This window comes from Salvelinus alpinus, chromosome 9, assembly GCF_045679555.1.
Source record: "Salvelinus alpinus chromosome 9, SLU_Salpinus.1, whole genome shotgun sequence".
NCBI classification, from domain to species: Eukaryota; Metazoa; Chordata; class Actinopteri; order Salmoniformes; family Salmonidae; genus Salvelinus; species Salvelinus alpinus.
The window spans coordinates 2,468,252-2,487,475 of record NC_092094.1 but is presented as its reverse complement, the minus strand read 5'-3'; positions in this window follow the sequence as shown (position 1 = coordinate 2,487,475).

The window sequence follows — 19,224 nt, the reverse complement described above, 5'->3', positions numbered from 1 at the left end:
ATAGTCAGGGATCCTACATAGTCAGGTCAGGTCTCCTACATAGTCAGGTCTCCTACATAGTCAGGTCTCCTACATAGTCAGGTCAGGTCTCCCACATAGTCAGGTCTCCTACATAGTCCGGTCAGGTCTCCTACATAGTCAGGTCAGGTCTCGTACATAGTCAGGTCTCCTATATAGTCAGTTCAGGTCTCCTACATAGTCAGGTCTCCTACATAGTCAGGTCTCCTACATAGTCAGGCCTCCTATATAGTCAGAGCAGGTCTCCCACATAGTCAGGGCTCCTACATAGTCAGGTCAGGTCTCCTACTTAGTCAGGTCTCCTACATAGTCAGGTCTCCTACATTGTCAGGTCAGGTTTCCCACATAGTCAGGTCTCCTACATAGTCCGGTCAGGTCTCCTACATAGTCAGGTCAGGTCTCGTACATAGTCAGGTCTACTATATAGTCAGGTCAGGTCTCCTACATAGTGAGGTCAGGTCTCCTACATAGTCAGGTCTCCTATATAGTCAGGTCAGGTCTCCTACATAGTCAGGTTTCCTACATTTTCAGGTCTCCTACATAGTCAGGTCAGGTCTCCTACATAGTCAGGTCTCCTATATAGTCAGGTCAGATCTCCTACATAGTCAGGTCAGGTTTCCTACATAGTCAGGTCTCCTATATAGTCAGGTCAGGTCTCCTTCAATGTCAGGTCTCCTACATAGTTAGGTCAGGTCTCCTACATAGTCAGTTGTCCTACAAAGTCAGGTCAGGTCTCCTACATAGTGAGGTCTCCTATATAGTCAGGTCAGGTCTCCTACATAGTCAGGTCTCCAACATAGGCAGGTCTCCTACATAGTCAGGCCAGGTCTCCTACATAGTGAGGTATCCTATATAGTCAGGTCAGGTCTCCTACATAGTCAGGTCAGGACTCCTACATAGTCAGGTCAGGTCTCCTACATACTCAGGTCTCCTACATAGTCAAGTCAGGTCTCCTACATAGTCAGGTCTCCTATATAGGCAGGTCAGGTCTCCTACATAGTCAGGTCAGGTCTCCTACATAGTCAGGTCAGGTCTCCTACATAGTCAGGTATCCTAGATTTTCTGGTCTCCTACATAGTCAGGTCAGGTCTCCTACATAGTCAGGTCTCCTATATAGTCAGGTCAGATCTCCTACATAGTCAGGTCAGGTCTCCTACATAGTCAGGTCTCCTATATAGTCAGGTCGGGTCTCCTACATAGTCAGGTCTCCTACATAGTCAGGTCAGGTCTCCTACATAGTCAGGTCTCCTACAAAGTCAGGTCAGGTCTCCTACATAGTGAGGTCTCCTATATAGTCAGGTCAGGTCTCCGACATAGTCAGGTCTCCTACATAGGCATGTCTCCTACATAGTCAGGCCAGCTCTCCTACATAGTGAGGTCTCCTATATAGTCAGGTCAGGTCTCCTACATAGTCAGGTCAGGTCTCCTACATAGTCAGGTCTCCTACTTAGTCAGGTGTCCTACATTGTCAGGTCAGGTATCCTACATAGTCAGTTCTCCTATTTAGTCAGGTCAGGTCTCCTACATAGTCAGGTCAGGTCTCCTACATAGTGAGGTCTCCTACATAGTCAGGTCAGGTCTCCTACATAGTCAGGTCTCCTACAAAGTCAGGTCAGGTCTCCTACATAGTGAGGTCTCCTATATAGTCAGGTCAGGTCTCCTACATTGTGAGGTCTCCTATATAGTCAGGTCAGGTCTCCTACATAGTCAGGTCAGGTCTCCTACATAGTCAGGTCAGGTCTCCTACATAGTCAGGTCTCCTACTTAGTCAGGTCTCCTACATTGTCAGGTCAGGTATCCTACATAGTCAGTTCTCCTATATAGTCAGGTCAGGTCTCCTACATAGTGAGGTCAGGTCTCCTACATAGTCAAGCAGGTCTCCTACATAGTGAGGTCTCCTATATAGTCAGGTCAGGTCTCCTACATAGTCAGGTCAGGTCTCCTACATAGTCAGGTCTCCTACATAGTCAGGTCAGGTCTCCTACATAGTCAGGTTAGGTCTCCCACATAGTCAGGGATCCTACATAGTCAGGTCAGGTCTCCTACATAGTCAGGTCTCCTACATAGTCAGGTCTCCTACATAGTCAGGTCAGGTCTCCCACATAGTCAGGTCTCCTACATAGTCCGGTCAGGTCTCCTACATAGTCAGGTCAGGTCTCGTACATAGTCAGGTCTCCTATATAGTCAGTTCAGGTCTCCTACATAGTCAGGTCTCCTACATAGTCAGGTCTCCTACATAGTCAGGCCTCCTATATAGTCAGAGCAGGTCTCCCACATAGTCAGGGCTCCTACATAGTCAGGTCAGGTCTCCTACTTAGTCAGGTCTCCTACATAGTCAGGTCTCCTACATTGTCAGGTCAGGTTTCCCACATAGTCAGGTCTCCTACATAGTCCGGTCAGGTCTCCTACATAGTCAGGTCAGGTCTCGTACATAGTCAGGTCTCCTATATAGTCAGTTCAGGTCTCCTACATATTCAGGTCTCCTACATAGTCAGGTCTCCTACATAGTCAGGTCTCCTATATAGTCAGAGCAGGTCTCCTACATAGTCAGGTCTCCTACATAGTCAGGTCAGGTATCCTACATAGTCAGGTCAGGTCTCCTACATAGTCAGGCCAGGTCTCCTATATAGTCAGGTCAGGTCTTGAGTACCACTATCAGATTGTGGTTCCCCCAGGTCTTGAGTACCACTATCAGATTGTGGTTCCCCCAGGGCTTGAGTACCACTATCAGATTGTGGTTCCCCCAGGGCTTGAGTACCGCTATCAGATTGTGGTTCCCACAGGTCTTGAGTACCATTATCAGATTATGGTTCCCCCAGGTCTTGAGTACCACTATCAGATTGTGGTTCCCCCAGGTCTTGAGTACCACTATCAGATTGTGGTTCCCCCAGGTCTTGAGTACAAGTCAGGTCTCCTATATAGTCAGGTCGGGTCTCCTACATAGTCAGGTCTTCTACATAGTCAGGTCAGGTCTCCTACATAGTCAGGTCTCCTAAAAAGTCAGGTCAGGTCTCCTACCTTGTGAGGTCTCCTATATAGTCAGGTCAGGTCTCCAACATAGTCAGGTCTCCTACATAGGCAGGTCTCCTACGTAGTCAAGCCAGGTCTCCTACATAGTGAGGTCTCCTATATAGTCAGGTCAGGTCTCCTACATATTCAGGTCAGGTCTCCTACATAGTCAGGTCAGGTCTCCTACATAGTCAGGTCAGGTCTCCCACATAGTCAGGGCTCCTACATAGTCAGGTCAGGTCTCCTACATAGTCAGGTCTCCTACATAGTCAGGTCTCCTACATAGTCAGGTCAGGTCTCCCACATAGTCAGGTCTCCTACATAGTCCGGTCAGGTCTCCTACATAGTCAGGTCAGGTCTCGTACATAGTCAGGTCTCCTATATAGTCAGTTCAGGTCTCCTACATAGTCAGGTCTCCTACATAGTCAGGTCTCCTACATAGTCAGGTCTCCTATATAGTCAGAGCAGGTCTCCCACATAGTCAGGGCTCCTACATAGTCAGGTCAGGTCTCCTACATAGTCAGGTCTCCTACATAGTCAGGTCTCCTACATTGTCAGGTCAGGTTTCCCACATAGTCAGGTCTCCTACATAGTCCGGTCAGGTCTCCTACATGGTCAGGTCAGGTCTCGTACATAGTCAGGTCTCCTATATAGTCAGTTCAGGTCTCCTACATAGTCAGGTCTCCTACATAGTCAGGTCTCCTACATAGTCAGGTCTACTACATAGTCAGGTCTCCTACATAGTCAGGTCTCCTATATAGTCAGAGCAGGTCTCCCACATAGTCAGGGCTCCTACATAGTCAGGTCTTGTCTCCTACATAGTCAGGTCTCCTACATAGTCAGGTCTCCTACATTGTCAGGTCAGGTTTCCCACATAGTCAGGTCTCCTACATAGTCCGGTAAGGTCTCCTACATAGTCAGGTCAGGTCTCGTACATAGTCAGGTCTCCTATATAGTCAGTTCAGGTCTCCTACATATTCAGGTCTCCTACATAGTCAGGTCTCCTACATAGTCAGGTCTCCTACATAGTCAGGTCTCCTACATAGTCAGGTCTCCTATATAGTCAGAGCAGGTCTCCTAAATAGTCAGGTCTCCTACATAGTCAGGTCAGGTATCCTACATAGTCAGGTCAGGTCTCCTACATAGTCAGGCCAGGTCTCCTATATAGTCAGGTCAGGTCTTGAGTACCACTATCAGATTGTGGTTCCCCCAGGTCTTGAGTACCACCATCAGATTGTGGTTCCCCCAGGGCTTGAATACCACTTTCAGATTGTGGTTCCCCCAGGGCTTGAGTACCGCTATCAGATTGTGGTTCCCACAGGTCTTGAGTACCATTATCAGATTATGGTTCCCCCAGGTCTTGAGTACCACTATCAGATTGTGGTTCCCCCAGGTCTTGAGTACAACTATCAGATTGTGGTTCAGCCAGGTCTTGAGTACCACTATCAGATTGTGGTTCCCCCAGGTCTTGAGTACAAGTCAGGTCTCCTATATAGTCAGGTCGGGTCTCCTACATAGTCAGGTCTTCTACATAGCCAGGTCAGGTCTCCTACATAGTCAGGTCTCCTACAAAGTCAGGTCAGGTTTCCTACATAGTGAGGTCTCCTATATAGTCAGGTCAGGTCTCCAACATAGTCAGGTCTCCTACATAGGCAGGTCTCCTACATAGTCAAGCCAGGTCCCCTACATAGTGAGGTCTCCTATATAGTCAGGTCAGGTCTCCTACATAGTCAGGTCAGGTCTCCTACATAGTCAGGTCTCCTACTTAGTCAGGTCTCCTACTTAGTCAGGTCAGGTATCCTACATAGTCAGTTCTCCTTTATAGTCAGGTCAGGTCTCCTACATAGTCAGGTCAGGTCTCCTACATAGTCAGGTAAAGTCTCCTACATAGTGAGGTCTCCTACATAGTCAGGTCAGGTCTCCTACATAGTCAGGTCAGGTCTCCTACATAGTCAGGTCTCCTACATAGTCAGGTCAGGTCTCCTACATAGTCAGGTCAGGTCTCCCACATAGTCAGGTCAGGTCTCCCACATAGTCAGGGCTCCTACATAGTCAGGTCAGGTCTCCTACATAGTCAGGTCTCCTATATAGTCAGTTCAGGTCTCCTACATAGTCAGGTATCCTACATAGTCAGGTCTCCTACATAGTCAGGTCTCCTATATAGTCAGAGCAGGTCTCCTACATAGTCAGGTCTCCTACATAGTCAGGTCAGGTATCCTACATAGTCAGGTCAGGTCTCCTACATAGTCAGGCCAGGTCTCCTATATAGTCAGGTCAGGCCTTGAGTACCACTATCAGATTGTGGTTCCCCCAGGTCTTGAGTACCACTATCAGATTGTGGTTCCCCCAGGTCTTGAGTACAACTATCAGATTGTGGTTCCCCCAGGTCTTGAGTACCACTATCAGATAGTTGTCTGGGGGAACCACAATCAGATTGTGGTCCCCCCAGGTCTTGAGTACCACTATCAGATTGTGGTCCCCCCAGGTCTTGAGTACCACTATCAGATTGTGGTCCCCCCAGGTCTTGAGTACCACTATCAGATTGTGGTCCCCCCAGGTCTTGAGTACCACTATCAGATTGTGGTCCCCCCAGGTCTTGAGTACCACTATCAGATTTAGGGGACAAAAATATAAATCAAAAAATATGAATCACATTTAACCTTCATTAAAGTTTTCATTTAACTAGGCAAGTCAGTTAAGAACTAATTATTATTTTCAACTATGGCCTAGGAACGGTGTTCAGGGGAAGAACGACAGATTTTTACCTTGTCAGCTCGGGGATTCGATCTAGCAACCTTTCAGTTACTGCCCCAACGCCCTAACCACTGGACTACCTGCTGCCCATCATTCTGTCCACATCATTCTGTCCACATCATCCTGTCCACATCATTCTGTCCACATCATTCTGTCCACATCATTCTGTCCACATCATTCTGTCCACATCATTCTGTCCACATCATTCTGTCCACATCATTCTGTCCACATAATCCTGTACACATCATTCTGTACACATCATTCTGTCCACATCATTGTGTCCACATAATCCTGTCCACATCATTCTGTCCACATCATTCTGTCCACATCATTGTGTCCACATCATTCTATCCACACCATTCTGTCCACATAATCCTGTCCACATCCTTCTGTCCACATCATTGTGTCCACATCATTCTGTCCACACCATTCTGTCCACATAATCCTGTCCACATAATCCTGTCCACATCATTCTGTCCACATCATTCTGTCCACATAATCCTGTCCACATCATTCTGTCCACATCATTCTGTCCACATCATTCTGTCCACATCATTGTGTCCACATAATCCTGTCCACATAATCCTGTCCACATCATTCTGTCCACATCATTGTGTCCACATCATTCTATCCACACCATTCTGTCCACATAATCATGTCCACATCCTTCTGTCCACATCATTGTGTCCACATCATTCTGTCCACACCATTCTGTCCACATAATCCTGTCCACATAATCCTGTCCACATCATTCTGTCCACATCATTCTGTCCACATCATCCTGTCCACATCATTCTGTCCACATCATTGTGTCCACATCATTGTGTCCACATCATTCTATCCACACCATTCTGTCCACATAATCCTGTCCACATCCTTCTGTCCACATCATTGTGTCCACACCATTCTGTCCACATAATCCTGTCCACATCATTCTGTCCACATCATTCTGTCCACATCATCCTGTCCACATCATTCTGTCCACATCATTCTGTCCACATCATTCTGTCCACATAATCCTGTCCACATAATCCTGTCCACATAATCCTGTCCACATAATCCTGTCCACATCATTCTGTCCACATCATTCTGTCCACATCATTCTGTCCACATAATCCTGTCCACATAATCCTGTCCACATCATTCTGTCCACATCATTCTGTCCACATCATTCTGTCCACATAATCCTGTCCACATCATTGTGTCCACATAATCCTGTCCACATCATTCTGTCCACATCATTCTGTCCACATCATTGTGTCCACATCATTCTATCCACACCATTCTGTCCACATAATCCTGTCCACATCCTTCTGTCCACATCATTCTGTCCACACCATTCTGTCCACATAATCCTGTCCACATAATCCTGTCCACATCATTGTGTCCACATAATCCTGTCCACATCATTCTGTCCACATCATTCTGTCCACATCATTCTGTCCACATAATCCTGTACACATCATTCTGTACACATCATTGTGTCCACATAATCCTGTCCACATAATCCTGTCCACATCATTCTGTCCACATCATTCTATCCACACCATTCTGTCCACATAATCCTGTCCACATCCTTCTGTCCACATCATTGTGTCCACATCATTCTGTCCACATAATCCTGTCCACATAATCCTGTCCACATCATTCTGTCCACATCATTCTATCCACACCATTCTGTCCACATAATCCTGTCCACATCCTTCTGTCCACATCATTGTGTCCACATCATTCTGTCCACACCATTCTGTCCACATAATCCTGTCCACATAATCCTGTCCACATCATTCTGTCCACATCATTCTGTCCACATCATTCTGTCCACATCATTCTGTCCACATCATTCTGTCCACATCATTGTGTCCACATCATTGTGTCCACATCATTCTGTCCACATCCGTCTTCAACAGAACAAAAAGACCAATCACAAAGAATGTTCATGTATGTCCCTCACAGGTCACAGCCATTTCCAATGTCACAGAGGGTCACCCCAGTGACCACAAACTCATTAGTTGGACTAGGTGCCCACCTACAGGCCGTCATGTGTATTGCACCTTACGGAAAGACGATTTGTTTGAGAGTTTGTTGTACATGATATAGTAGTTGGTCAATGCAATGTCAATTAAATGTAAAAACAGGGTCCTGTAACATCTCTTAGTATTGTGGTACACAGAGTAGTAGTAGTGTAACTTTACACCTAGTAAAGAGGAGGTTAGCATCTCTGATCCCCCTCAGTAGTCCTGTAGTGTCCACCTATCTGGTAGAGGTTACCATCTCTGATCCCCCTCAGTAGTACTGTAGTGTCCACCTATCTGGTAGAGGTTACCATCTCTGATCCCCCTCAGTAGTCCTGTAGTGTCCACCTATCTGGTAGAGGTTACCATCTCTGATCCCCCTCAGTAGTACTGTAGTGTCCACCTATCTGGTAGAGGTTACCATCTCTGATCCCCCTCAGTAGTCCTGTAGTGTCCACCTATCTGGTAGAGGTTACCATCTCTGATCCACCTCAGTAGTACTGTAGTGTCCACCTATCTGGTAGAGGTTACCGTCTCTGATCCCCCTCAGTAGTCCTGTAGTGTCCACCTATCTGGTAGAGGTTACCATCTCTGATCCCCCTCAGTAGTCCTGTAGTGTCCACCTATCTGGTAGAGGTTACCATCTCTGATCCCCCTCAGTAGTACTGTAGTGTCCACCTATCTGGTAGAGGTTACCATCTCTGATCCCCCTCAGTAGTCCTGTAGTGTCCACCTATCTGGTAGAGGTTACCATCTCTGATCCACCTCAGTAGTCCTGTAGTGTCCACCTATCTGGTAGAGGTTACCATCTCTGATCCCCCTCAGTAGTTGTCAAGTTCTGACCCCTTTCTTGTGCAATTCCCCACTTGAAAAGGACAGTCCCTCCACATGAAGATTTTAACTGGATTTCACTCAATAAACAGCCATGGAATCAGTTGTTTGTCTTTTATTTACCATTCTTTGGTTGGCAGTAAACAGGTGAAAAAAATCAAAAAAGAGATGACAAATACAAGTTACTATTTGAGTTGACAGCCCAATCAAATACACAAACTTATCCACATTCACCCCAGATAAACACATTTCTGCCACCATAAAACACAAGGTTTCCACTTTTAAGCAAATGTTTCCCAAAATAGAAACCCACCATTTTTAATCAAATGAGCAGAATCAGTATATTTTCTCAAAATTTGCATTTTAGCCAAATACATTCAAAATATTTTTAGTAGTAAAAAATTACATTTATTTTCTAATCAGTAGTTTTAAGCAGACAAATCTTACATTTTTTAGCCAAAGATTTTTTAGACTATACATTTGTTACTGAATTAAGAACTTGGTTTACTAAGATTTCTACAAAGTTTAAATTACTTTTAACCATTTCAAACAAGTTCTTTGTCAACAATGAATTTGGCTCTTCTTACTTTTCCTTTATACCCCACAAACAACATTTGAAGTTATAAATACCACTGCAAAAGTCCTATCAAAGTTAAGAGTTAAGAGTCTGTGTTTTCCAGAGTATCATTAGCAGTGCACTGCTTAAGTCAGTCTAGCCAAGCATGGCCAATATGGCGCTTACCGGCTGTCTTTCACAGTTTTGTGGAGGGCTTGGACTTGCACAGTCACCTTGATCACAAAGATGAAGTTTCCTTGGTCTTGTGGTGTTATAAATGCTCCTTTCACTGCGGTCTAAAGACAACAGCAGAGCCAGGTGCTGGCACGTCCAGATTGCCTGGAAGATTTGTTCCACCTGGTTCACCACTGATTGAAGGAGGAGGAGTTTCACCACTGAGGAGCTCCCAGGCAGTTTGTCAACACAGTAGTACTGTAGTATCCACCTATCTGGTAGAGGTTACCATCTCTGATCCCCTCAGTAGTCCTGTAGTGTCCACCTATCTGGTAGAGGTTACCATCTCTGATCCACCTCAGTAGTACTGTAGTGTCCACCTATCTGGTAGAGGTTACCATCCCTGATCCACCTCAGTAGTACTGTAGTGTCCACCTATCTGGTAGAGGTTACCATCTCTGATCCCCTCAGTAGTACTGTAGTGTCCACCTATCTGGTAGAGGTTACCATCCCTGATCCACCTCAGTAGTACTGTAGTGTCCACCTATCTGGTAGAGGTTACCATCTCTGATCCCCCTCAGTAGTACTGTAGTGTCCACCTATCTGGTAGAGGTTACCATCTCTGATCCACCTCAGTAGTCCTGTAGTGTCCACCTATCTGGGAGAGGTTACCATCTCTGATCCCCCTCAGTAGTCCTGTAGTGTCCACCTATCTGGGAGAGGTTACCATCTCTGATCCCCCTCAGTAGTACTGTAGTGTCCACCTATCTGGTAGAGGTTACCATCTCTGATCCACCTCAGTAGTCCTGTAGTGTCCCCCTATCTGGTAGAGGTTACCATCTCTGATCCACCTCAGTAGTACTGTAGTGTCCACCTATCTGGTAGAGGTTACCATCTCTGAAACCCCCTCAGTAGTCCTGTAGTGTCCACCTATCTGGTAGATGTTACCATCTCTGATCCCCCTCAGTAGTACTGTAGTGTCCACCTATCTGGTAGAGGTTACCATCTCTGATCCCCCTCAGTAGTCCTGTAGTGTCCACCTATCTGGTAGAGGTTACCATCTCTGATCCCCCTCAGTAGTACTGTAGTGTCCACCTATCTGGTAGAGGTTACCATCTCTGATCCACCTCAGTAGTCCTGTAGTGTCCACCTATCTGGTAGAGGTTACCATCTCTGATCCCCCTCAGTAGTACTGTAGTGTCCACCTATCTGGTAGAGGTTACCATCTCTGATCCCCCTCAGTAGTCCTGTAGTGTCCACCTATCTGGTAGAGGTTACCATCTCTGATCCCCCTCAGTAGTACTGTAGTGTCCACCTATCTGGTAGAGGTTACCATCTCTGATCCACCTCAGTAGTCCTGTAGTGTCCACCTATCTGGTAGAGGTTACCATCTCTGATCCCCCTCAGTAGTCCTGTAGTGTCCACCTATCTGGTAGAGGTTACCATCTCTGATCCCCCTCAGTAGTACTGTAGTGTCCACCTATCTGGTAGAGGTTACCATCTCTGATCCCCCTCAGTAGTCCTGTAGTGTCCACCTATCTGGTAGAGGTTACCATCTCTGATCCACCTCAGTAGCACTGTAGTGTCCACCTATCTGGTAGAGGTTACCATCTCTGATCCACCTCAGTAGTACTGTAGTGTCCACCTATCTGGTAGATGTTACCATCTCTGAAACCCCCTCAGTAGTACTGTAGTGTCCACCTATCTGGTAAAGAGGAGGTTACCGTCTCTGATCCACCTCAGTAGTCCTGTAGTGTCCACCTATCTGGTAGATGTTACCATCTCTGATCCACCTCAGTAGTACTGTAGTGTCCACCTATCTGGTAGAGGTTACCATCTCTGATCCACCTCAGTAGTCCTGTAGTGTCCACCTATCTGGTAGAGGTTACCATCTCTGATCCACCTCAGTAGTCCTGTAGTGTCCACCTATCTGGTAAAGAGGAGGTTACTCCTTCCTGTCTGTGTTCCTGTACTCCTTACTGTCAGTGTTCCTGTACTCCTTCCTGTCATTGTTCCTGTACTCCTTCCTGTCTGTGTTCCTGTACTCCTTACTGTCAGTGTTTCTGTACTCCTTCCTGTCAGTGTTCCTGTACTCTTTCCTGTCTGTGTTCCTGTACTCCTTCCTGTCTATGTTCCTGTTCTCCTTCCTGTCTGTGTTCCTGTTCTCCTTCCTGTCTGTGTTCCTGTTCTCCTTCCTGTCTATGTTCCTGTTCTCCTTCCTGTCTGTGTTCCTGTACTCCTTCCTGTCTGTGTTCCTGTACTCCTTCCTGTCTGTGTTCCTGTACTCCTTCCTGTCTGTGTTCCTGTACTCCTTCCTGTCTGTGTTCCTGTACTCCTTCCTGTCTGTGTTTCTGTACTCCTTCCTGTCTGTAATCCTGTACTCCTTCCTGTCAGTGTTCCTGTTCTCCTTCCTGTCTGGCTCCTCTGGTACCTATAAATATCCCCATCTTCTCCTCTTGAAAAAGCTGATTCTCATTGATTTAGTGACCTATATACACATCACCGCCCTCCCTCTCTCTTCCCTCAGTCTCTCCATCCCTCAGCTCCTTCCATCGATGGTCTCTCTCAGTCTCTCCATCCCTCAGCTCCTTCCGTAGATGGTCTCTGTCAGTCTCTCCATCCCTCAGCTCCTTCCGTCGATGGTCTCTCTCAGTCTCTCCATCCCTCAGCTCCTTCCGTCGATGGTCTCTGTCAGTCTCTCCATCCCTCAGCTCCTTCCGTCGATGGTCTCTGTCAGTCTCTCCATCCCTCAGCACCTTCCGTCGATGGTCTCTGTCAGTCTCTCCATCCCTCAGCTCCTTCCGTCGATGGTCTCTCCCAGTCTCTCCATCCCTCAGCTCCTTCCGTCGATGGTCTCTCCCAGTCTCTCCATCCCTCAGCTCCTTCCGTCGATGGTCTCTCCCAGTCTCTCCATCCCTCAGCTCCTTCCGTCGATGGTCTCTCCCAGTCTCTCCATCCCTCAGCTCCTTCCGTCGATGGTCTCTCCCAGTCTCTCCATCCCTCAGCTCCTTCCGTCGATGGTCTCTCCCAGTCTCTCCATCCCTCAGCTCCTTCCGTCGATGGTCTCCGTCAGTCTCTCCATCCCTCAGCTCCTTCCGTCGATGGTCTCTCCCAGTCTCTCCATCCCTCAGCTCCTTCCGTCGATGGTCTCTCCCAGTCTCTCCATCCCTCAGCTCCTTCCGTCGATGGTCTCTCCCAGTCTCTCCATCCCTCAGCTCCTTCCATCGATGGTCTCTCCCAGTCTCTCCATCCCTCAGCTCCTTCCGTCGATGGTCTCTCCCAGTCTCTCCATCCCTCAGCTCCTTCCGTCGATGGTCTCTCCCAGTCTCTCCATCCCTCAGCTCCTTCCGTCGATGGTCTCTCAGTCTCTCCATCCCTCAGCTCCTTCCGTCGATGGTCTCTCCCAGTCTCTCCATCCCTCAGCTCCTTCCGTCGATGGTCTCTGTCAGTCTCTCCATCCCTCAGCTCCTTCCGTCGATGGTCTCTGTCAGTCTCTCCATCCCTCAGCTCCTTCCGTCGATGGTCTCTCCCAGTCTCTCCATCCCTCAGCTCCTTCCATCGATGGTCTCTGTCAGTCTCTCCATCCCTCAGCTCCTTCCATCGATGGTCTCTGTCAGTCTCTCCATCCCTCAGCTCCTTCCATCGATGGTCTCTGTCAGTCTCTCCATCCCTCAGCTCCTTCCGTCGATGGTCTCTGTCAGTCTCTCCATCCCTCAGCTCCTTCCGTCGATGGTCTCTGTCAGTCTCTCCATCCCTCAGCTCCTTCCGTCGATGGTCTCTCCCAGTCTCTCCATCCCTCAGCTCCTTCCGTCGATGGTCTCTCAGTCTCTCCATCCCTCAGCTCCTTCCATCGATGGTCTCTCCCAGTCTCTCCATCCCTCAGGTCCTTCCATCGATGGTCTCTGTCAGTCTCTCCATCCCTCAGCTCCTTCCATCGATGGTCTCTGTCAGTCTCTCCATCCCTCAGCTCCTTCCATCGATGGTCTCTGTCAGTCTCTCCATCCCTCAGCTCCTTCCATCGATGGTCTCTCCCAGTCTCTCCAACTCTATATTCCCTCCATCATTTTCGCTCTTTTAGCTCCTCTTTCTCAGACAACTCTCTCTCTCTCTCTCTCTCTCTCTCTCTCTCTCTCTCTCTCTCTCTCTCTCTCTCTCTCTCTCTCTCTCTCTCTCTCTCTCTCTCTCTCTCTCTCCCTCTCTCTCTCTCTCTCTCTCTCTTTTTCTCTCTCTCTCTCTCTCTCTCTCTCTCTCTCTCTCTCTCTCTCTCTCTCTCTCTCTCTCTCTCTCTCTCTCTCTCTCAATTTCAATTCAATTCAATTCAAGGGGCTTTATTGGCATGGGAAACATGTGTTAACATTGCCAAAGCAAGTGAGGTAGGTAATATACAAAAGTCAAATAAACAATAAAAATGAACAGTAAACATTACACATACAGAAGTTTCAAAACAATAAAGACATTACAAATGTCATATTATATATATGCAGTGTTGTAACAATGTACAAATGGTTAAAGCACACAAGTTAAAATAAATAAACATAAATATGGGTTGTATTTACAGTGGTGTTTGTTCTTCACTGGTTGCCCTTTTCTTGTGGCAACAGGTCACAAATCTTGCTGCTGTGATGGCACACTGTGGAATTTCACCCAGTAGATATGGGAGTTTATCAAAATTGGATTTGTTTTCGAATTCTTTGTGGATCTGTGTAATCTGAGGGAAATATGTCTCTCTAATATGGTCATACATTGGGCAGGAGGTTAGGAAGTGCAGCTCAGTTTCCACCTCATTTTGTGGGCAGTGTGCACATAGCCTGTCTTCTCTTGAGAGCCATGTCTGCCTACGGCGGCCTTTCTCAATAGCAAGGCTATGCTCACTGAGTCTGTACATAGTCAAAGCTTTCCTTAAGTTTGGGTCAGTCACAGTGGTCAGGTATTCTGCCACTGTGTACTCTCTGTTTAGGGCCAAATAGCATTCTAGTTTGCTCTGTTTTTTTGTTAATTCTTTCCAATGTGTCAAGTAATTATCTTTTTGTTTTCTCATGATTTGGTTGGGTCTAATTGTGCTGTTGTCCTGGGGCTCTGTGGGGTGTGTTTGTGTTTGTGAACAGAGCCCTAGGACCAGCTTGCTTAGGGGACTCTTCTCCAGGTTCATCTCTCTGTAGGTGATGGCTTTGTTATGGAAGGTTTGGGAATCGCTTCCTTTTAGGTGGTTGTAGAATTTAACGGCTCTTTTCTGGATTTTGATAATTAGTGGGTATCGGCCTAATTCTGCTCTGCATGCATTATTTGGTGTTCTACGTTGTACACGGAGGATATTTTTGCAGAATTCTGCATGCAGAGTCTCAATTTGGTGTTTGTCCCATTTTGTGAAATCTTGGTTGGTGAGCGGACCCCAGACCTCACAACCATAAAGGGCAATGGGCTCTATGACTGATTCAAGTATTTTTAGCCAGATCCTAATTGGTATGTTGACTCTCTCTCTCTCTCTCTCTCTCTCTCTCTCTCTCTCTCTCTCTCTCTCTCTCTCTCTCTCTCTCTCTCTCTCTCTCTCTCTCTCTCTCTCTCTCTCTCTCTCTCTCTCTCTCTCTCTCTCTCTCTCTCTCTCTCTCTCTCTCTCTCTCTCTCTCTCTCTCTCTCTCTCTCTCTCTCTCTCTCTCTCTCGCTCTCTCGCTCTCTCGCGCTCTCTCTCTCTCTCTCTCTCTCTCTCAGTTTGGCCGTTGGACTCCGGATGGTACCCTGAAGATAAACTGGCCGTGGCCCCTATGAGTTGGCAGAAGGCCTTCCAAAACCTTGAGGCGAACTGGGGACCTCTGTCGGAAACCATATCTTGCGGGATGCCAAAGACTCGGAACACATGGTTAATCACCAACTCAGCTGTTTCCTTGGCAGAAGGTAATTTGGTCAAGGGAACAAACCTGGCCGCCTTAGAAAACCTGTCGATGATGACTAGGATCGTAGTATTACCATGGGACGGAGGAAGGCCAGTAATAAAGTCCAGCGAGATATGGGACCAGGGTCGGTGGGGAATAGATAAAGGGTGAAGGAGTCCTTGAGGGCGGAGGTGAGAAGATTTGCCCTGGCAGCACACGGAACAGGCCTTGACGAAAGTGGCAACGTCTTCTTTTATGGTGGGCCACCAGAACTTACGCTGGATGAACTCCAAGGTGCGACCTACGCCCGGGTGACAGGTGAGGCGAGAGGAGTGCCCCCACAGAAGGACTTGGGACCTTGCTGCCTTGGGAACAAACAACCGATTAGCAGGACCTCCTCCAGGGCCCGGTTTGATGGCTTGAGCTTGTTTCACGGTATCCTCCACTTGCCACGAGATCGGAGCCACGATCTTAGCGGCAGGAAGAACAGTCATGTCAGTATCTTCTCGAATGGCAGGAGAGTAGACTCGTGACAATGCATCCGGTTTGAGATTCTTCGACCCGGGTCTATAGGTGAGAATAAACTGGAATCGGCTGAAGAAAAGAGACCATCGAGCTTGTCTGGAGTTCAACCGCTTCGCCTGCTGGATATACTCCAGATTTTTGTGGTCCGTAAGCACTTGAAATGGTTGAGAAGCCCCCTCGAGCCAGTGTCTCCATTCCTTCAATGCCATCTTAACCGCTAGGAGTTCACGATCCCCCACATCGTAATTCCTCTCGGCCGGGGTAAGCCGGTGAGAGAAGAAGGCGCAAGGATGAAGCCTCTTGTCTTCACCCCTCTGAGACAGGACAGCTCCAACACCAACCTCTGATGCGTCTACCTCCACCACAAAAGGTTCATCCGCCGTCGGTAGTGTCAGGATGGGAGCAGAGAGGATGCGCTGCTTGAGTCCTTGGAAGGCCGTCTCAGCTTCTCTTCCCCACAGAAACCTTGTGTTGCCACCCTTGGTTAAAGCTGAGAGAGGGGCTGCCACCGAGCTGAAGTTCTTGATGAACTTGCGGTAGAAGTTAGTGAAGCCCAGGAAACGCTGAACTTCCTTAACGGACTTGGGGGTGGGCCAATCTGCTACCGCCCCTACCTTCTTGGGGTCCATCTGGACTCGACCGGGTTCCACTACAAATCCCAGGAACTGTACTCGAGAGGAATGGAATTCACACTTTTCCGGCTTAACGTACCAATGGCTGTCTAGGAGGCGTTTGAGCACTTGTCTGACATGCTTAGTGTGTTCTTGAAGGGAGCTCGAAAAGATGAGGATGTCATCCAAGTAAACAAACACGAAAATGTTAAGCATATCCCTAAGCACATCGTTTATGAGCGCTTGGAACACAGCCGGGGCGTTGGTCAGGCCGAAGGGCATCACCAAGTATTCGTAGTGACCAGTAGGCGTGTTGAAAGCGGTCTTCCACTCGTCACCGGGTTTGATCCGCACAAGATGGTATGCGTTCCGCAGGTCAAGCTTAGTGAAGACCACTGCTTCCTGGAGCAGCTCAAAGGCTGTGGCCATAAGGGGTAGCGGGTAGCGGTTACGGACGGTTATGGCATTAAGTCCCCGGTAGTCGATGCAAGGACGTAATCCCCCGTCTTTTTTGGCCACAAAGAAAAACCCTGCTCCCGCCGGCGAGGTGGATGGACGCATGAGGCCTGCTGCCAGAGCGTCCTTGATGTAGGTATCCATAGCAGCTCGTTCGGGAGGAGATAGGGAAAAGATCCGACCCCTGGGGGGGCAGGTGCCCGGAAACAGGTCGATGGGGCAATCGTAAGGTCTATGGGGTGGTAGTTTGGTGGCCCTCTGTTTGCTAAATACCGGTTTGAGGTCATGGTAACACTCGGGAACTCGGGACAGGTCGATGGATTCTAGAGACTCGGGAGGGGAACTCGGGGAACTTGGGAAGATACAAGTGGCTTGGCACGTAGGACCCCACTGCTTGATAGTGCCCACAGACCAGTCGATGTGAGGGTTATGGCTGTGAAGCCAGGGGTATCCAAGGACGAGAGGGAACTCGGAACACGAGGTCAGATGAAAGTTCATCACTTCCTGGTGTTGGGAAACTGAAAGACGCAAGGGGCTAGTGACACGAGTGACAAGTCCAGATCCCAAAGGGCTTCCATCCAACGTAGTAACCCTTATGGGGTCACTTAGAGGTTCAGAGGGAACGCCATTCTCCTTCGCCCAGACACCATCCATGAAGTTACCTGCGGCTCCAGAGTCTACCAACGCTTGAAGGGGAAGCTCGTGGTTGTCCCAGGAAAGGGTAACTGGAATGAGCAGGCGGGAGTTGGATGGATGAGAGGAGGTTATGTTTCCCGTTACCGTCCTCCCAGGCCTGCACGGGAGAGTGCGTTTTCCCTGGAGCCCGGGACACGTGGAGAGGAAATGGCCCGGTTTGCCGCAATATAGACAGCATCGCTCCCTCATCCGGCGGTCTCTCTCAGCCTGGGAGATGCGTCCAACCTGCATGGGTTCCGGTGGAGTCAGCGGGGATAAAGGTGGAGACTCGGAGCTGGGACCGATAGGAGCTAGGGTGAGAGATCTACGGTTGAGCTCTCTCTCTCTCAGACGCTGGTCTATGCGTGAAGCCAACTTGATCAGGGACTCGAGGTTGTCCGGTGGTTCCCGAGTGACCAGTTCATCTTGGATGGTGTCGGAAAGACCCTTCAAAAAGCACACTGTGAGCGCCTCGTCATTCCAGCCACTCGCTGCTGCCACCGTGCGGAACTGGATGGCATAGTCCGTCACGCTGCGCCGACCTTGGCGGAGAGTCAGGAGCTGTTTGGCTGAGTCAGGACCGCTGGTAGGACCTTGAAACACTCGCTTGAATTCTTCAGCAAAGGTAGAGTAGCTGGCACAGCAGGGACTTTGGGCATCCCACACAGCAGTAGCCCAGGCTAGGGCTTTTTCCGACAGCAGGGTGATGATATATGCTATCTTGGACCGGTCGGTGGGAAATGACGAGGGTTGCAGCTCGAAGGAGAGAGAACATTGGGTGAAAAACCCCTTACAACCACTCGGATCACCTGAGAACCGTTGGGGAGGCGGCAGACGAGGTTCAGCCAGGGGGTTAACTGCCACGGGCACTTGAATCTGATGAACTGGAGCAGAAGCGGTTGCAGGAGAAAGTTGATCAGAAATCTGCTTTATGGAAGTCATCATCTCCGACAGAAGTTGAGAATGTCCAGCCATTAAGGCCTCTTGCTGAACCAGAGCAGCTTCGTGACGTTGGACAGTCCCCTCGTGGTGGGACAGCATGGGAAAAAAGTCCTGGGTACTGGCTGCCTCTGGGTTCATTTTAATGGCTCAGTGTTTCTGTCAGGACCCGGTGCGAGAAACAGTCACTAAATCGGCAGAACCCAGAAGATGAGGCAGACACAGCAGTACTAGAGATGGTGGTTTAATAAAAAATAGATATCTTCCAAAATACAAAGAAAATCCACAAAGTGGTAAAAACAGCAAGGGAAAAACAAACCTCAAAAGACTAATACAAAATACAAAAGAACAAAACCAGAGAACCTCTGGAAAATCCAACAAGAGAAAAATATATGTTCACAACAAGGCTTGGGCTGGGGCTGGGTGCTAACATACAAACACTGAGCAAGGAACTGAGGAACACACAGGGATTAAATACTAACAAGGGAACGACATACAGGTGCAAACAATAATTAGAGCAAGGGCAAAAACAAAAGGTACAAAAAAGGTGCAATGGGGACATCTAGTGACAAAAAAACAGAACAGTCCTGGCCAAAACCTGACACTCTCTCTCTCTCTCTCTCTCTCTCTCTCTCTCTCTCTCTCTCTCTCTCTCTCTCTCTCTCTCTCTCTCTCTCTCTCTCTCTCTCTCTCTCTCTCTCTCTCTCTCTCTCTCTCTCTCTCTCTCTCTCTCTCTCTCTCTCTCTCTCTCTCTCTCTCTCTCTCTCTCTCTCTCTCTCTCTCTCTCTCTCTCT